Source organism: Oenanthe melanoleuca, chromosome 5 (assembly GCF_029582105.1).
Source record: "Oenanthe melanoleuca isolate GR-GAL-2019-014 chromosome 5, OMel1.0, whole genome shotgun sequence".
Lineage (NCBI taxonomy): Eukaryota > Metazoa > Chordata > Aves > Passeriformes > Muscicapidae > Oenanthe > Oenanthe melanoleuca.
In genome coordinates, this window is record NC_079339.1 from 30,145,175 (window position 1) to 30,149,184 (window position 4,010).

The window sequence follows — 4,010 nt, forward strand, 5'->3', positions numbered from 1 at the left end:
GGGTGGACTCCTGTGAGTCCACAGATCTATAGCACAGTGTTAGGAGTGGGTACTTGGAGTACTAAGAATGCATGTGGCTCTCTGTGTGCATCCCTCCCAATATATATATTAATTGCTGATGGTTTTTCATTCGGGTGTCTTTACCATGGTCTTTCATAGGCTTGGTTTCACAGGAAATAAGCCCACAGAGTGTGACCCAGTAGAACTGTTATTCCAAGATGCTCTTGTATGATTTGTGGTCCTAGACATTGTACCTCAGCCCTGGAGCAGGGAGCAGAGGGCAGAGTGGCTGCCATACAGCAGAGAAGGATCTCTGCCCCCAGAGAGAGATGGTGTTTCTCTCACTTATACTCTAAATGTGTTTCTATATCTTCCTTCCCTGACAGGATGCTGTTTGGTCCTCCCAAAGCCAACTGTTGAGCAGGCTGAACAAGGATGGGTCCATCAGCCTTTCCTCACTGGTCAAGTGCTCCGTCCCCCAACCAACTTGCTACCTCTCTGTTGAAATTCATGAACTTTATTAGTGTCTGCCTGTACTGAGGGGCTCAGAACTGAATGCAGCATCTAGACATGGTCCAACAAATGCTCTGAGTAGAGGGGCTGATTGCTTCCCTTTCTGTTCTAGCTCTGCACCTGTGAATGCAGCCCAGGGAACTTTAGGGCTTTGCTGCCATCAGGAGACACTGCTGGCTCACATGCTGCTTGACTCCCTCTCTATCCACCAGCTCCTCAACATCACTCAGTCCCTACCTCCAGCAGTGCAAGAGTGTTTTCTTTCCCAGCTGGAGGTCTTGCCATTTGTTCTTACTGAATTTTATGAAGTTTCTGTCAGCCCTTTCCTCCAGCCTGCTGAGTTCTTTGTAAGTGGCAGTCCTGCTCTCAACTCTGTTAACTGGTTTGTGCCAGTTTAGTGACATCAGAAAACATGACTGACCTTCATGCTGTTGTCTCCTCCAGATTGCAAGAGGAAGATGTTAAACAGGATGACCCCAGGACAGACCCCTGCTATTCACCCAGCTAAGCCACCCACTTGGCCAGTAATGCTCCTTCTTGTGCACAAGAATACTATAAGACAGTGCTTGAAAGCCGTGCTGAAGTTGAGGAAACTGCTTTCCCTTATCCACAAATTTAGTCATTTTGTCATAGAGTACAATCAGATGGGTCAGACATTATTCATCATGAGACAATCCATGTCTTTGCCTGTTCTCAGGCAGAAGTAGTCATTGCCTGCATGAAACACTGCTTCAAGTACCTGAAAGGAGAGGATGTCAGTTTTATGAGAGGAAAGAAACTGCTTTTTATGTATTTTAAACTGCTCAGTCACTTCAGTGTTACAATTATCCTGTGGCGACTGATTCATAAAGTTATAAATAGTTATATTGGTTCAAAAAGTTATAAATATCATGTAGGGAGTTGTTTCCAGCTTACTGCAGATTCAGGAAGACAATATTGAATTGGTTATCTTCATTCATAACAGTAAGCTGTTAAAAAACCTTAAAGACAGGTTGGATTTTTGGGTACAAGGGGAGTCAAGTGCTAAATAACATTTTGCCAGAGTGCTTCTGAAAACAATGGCTTTACAGCCTGGTTTTCTTCTTTTTACTTTTTTTTTTCCTTCTCTTTTTTTTGCAAGTGGAACTAGCTCCTCTTTAACATGCAAAAGACAGTTTTTATATTTTCAGGGAAGTGGTATGTAAGTGCAGGCAAGAGAAAGAGAGGTTTCTTTATACTATTGCATAACCTGAGAAGCTTTGTAGTTAGATACCCTATTTCTGTTCATAATTAGACTGGAATGTGATGTGCTAACCAGAAAGTAATTATCTTCTACCCAAAGAGTTTTCTGAGAGTTTTCTGTGCCAATTTACTTCCTCCAGGGTTCTCATCATTCGGTACCTGTCTGCTAAATGAAGGAAAGAGATACTTCACAGTTTCTTTGGAAGTCCTCTTCTCACTGGACTGCAGCCTTTGAAAGTGTAATTCACTAAATGTGAGGGACAATGAAGTGAGAATCACTGACTGGCATCCAGACAAGGTGGCTCTTGCTTCACAGAAAGTGCACAAACAGAAATTAATGTCTTTCAGGTCTCATATCAAGAATGCCATAGGAATGCTAAACAGCAGAAACTTTTGGGTTGTGTTTGCTAAATAACCTGACATGCCTAAAGCAGCCTCACAGTGTTTTTTTCTCTTTAACCAGTGCTTTACTGAAATTGTCCTTTGGTTTCAGCTTTAGTACTGCCAGCTTGTCTCTTCTGTCTAAACATCAGATTCTGGCTGCTTTAGTTCATCTGTGCAATGCTGCAGCAACTTTGATTCCATGTTCTCAACCACAGGCTGCAATCTCAAATGGTCCCTTCAGTATCCAACCTGAAGGAGCATACAGAGAAACAGGTATAATAACCAGTGGTATTACCTTTAAAAATATTTTCTGAAAATGCTCTTTCTCTCATATTTTTGGAATTTGCATGGCTTCTTTAGATCATATTGTGTGATCTGTTTCTTCCCCTCCCAGTTCTTTCTTTCCTGCTTAGAAACATGGAGGAAAAGGTATCCTTATGCACTTTTCTATTGCTGGACTTGTTTACATCTCTTTCTGTACAGAGAAAGAAGAAAGACAAAGCAACAGGGACTTGTAAGGACAAATCCTGTATTGACGGGTTTGTAAGAGCAAATCTGATGAAACTCCTTAGTGAGCTCCAACTGTGGAGAAACTGCAAAAATCCAATAGTTGCAGTGTCAGGAAGCCTTGCTGTGTCAATTCCAGTCTGTCAAGCTGGAATTCTCTCTGATGCAAATTGCCTTCATGTATTGTTAGCACCCCTTTAATTCAAAATACAGGATTAGGTAGAGTTCCACAAGACATGCCAGTCTTCAGTGGCTGAGTGTTATTTAGGTAGATATATGTATAACCTTTTAGGAAAAAATAAAAAAATTTAATCAAAATTGAAACTCTAAAGAGGGATTTCTTTAAAAAATGAACTCTGAAAATGTTTCATAATAAGATTGATATTTTCATTATTTTAAAAGTGTTTAAAAAAAAAAGGAAAAGCTTTGATCTTGGACTATCTTATGAAAACAGCAAAAAATAAGTTTAAAATTTTATAAATTTTTTTATCATTGATTTTTCAGAGGCCTGCTTGCAAATCACCTTTATGAAATCATCCACGAAATAAATCCTAAATTTGAAGACAAAGAAGGTCTTGGCTTTGGATTGCTGCTACTTGAATCTGAAGATAGTAGTGAGAGTCCAAATAATGTGGACATATTGCTGTTGGAATACTGCACTCACTAGCATTGAGCAAAATTCTAACATTTGTCTTGAATATACAGCATTTGCAAAAGATGATATAATGTTAAGAACAATAATCTTAATGTTGTTCAGACAGACATAGAGATGAGCAAAAGAATAAAATCAAGTATTTATTTTAAATAATCACAAGTTTTTTTACTCCGCAACTAATTTGTTACCTTTTGTTTCTGACTTAATTTGTAGCCATGGATTTTTCACGTTATGGTGTTCATATCTGTTTGAATTGGAGAGCAAAATTTTATTTTATTTAATTACAGAAGCTTCAGTAAACATGATTTATACCTTATTAGTTGCTTCTCTTTGATCTCCTATTCCTGTAGTAGGTTTTTAAAACAAATAAACTAATACTATCCTTATAAATAGTGAGGCCAGAACTCTGAAATGGTGGTGGCTGTATGATTAGGCTAAATCTGCAACAGCTGTTTTCTCTCCATGTGAAGTTATGGGGTAAGCTGAACTAGCCTTCACCCTAAGATTCTTTCATCTCTGAAATTCAACCAGGAAGAGAGGATGGATCCCCATTTGGGGGGGACAATAAATAATAACTATTTATTATTACTTGATAGTAATTATTACTTAAGAAATAATCACATGTGCAGTAAAACTGTATATGTTTTGATACCTTGAGATTCTTCACTTTTCCTTCGTTGCATTTGACAAAAGACTGAGGATCAGATAGAGAGGTTGGGTTATTGCATTG

General features: G+C 38.8%; 1 long non-coding RNA gene across 1 annotated transcript; it reads left to right on the forward strand.

The window, feature by feature from the left end:
* Positions 1–733: 733 nt before the first annotated feature.
* LOC130253815 (uncharacterized) lies at positions 734–2,920 on the forward strand. Its single transcript, XR_008840613.1, has 3 exons — positions 734–860; positions 958–1,037; positions 1,875–2,920. It is a non-coding gene; the product is annotated as an uncharacterized LOC130253815 (long non-coding RNA).
* The last annotated feature ends 1,090 nt before the right edge of the window (positions 2,921–4,010 follow it).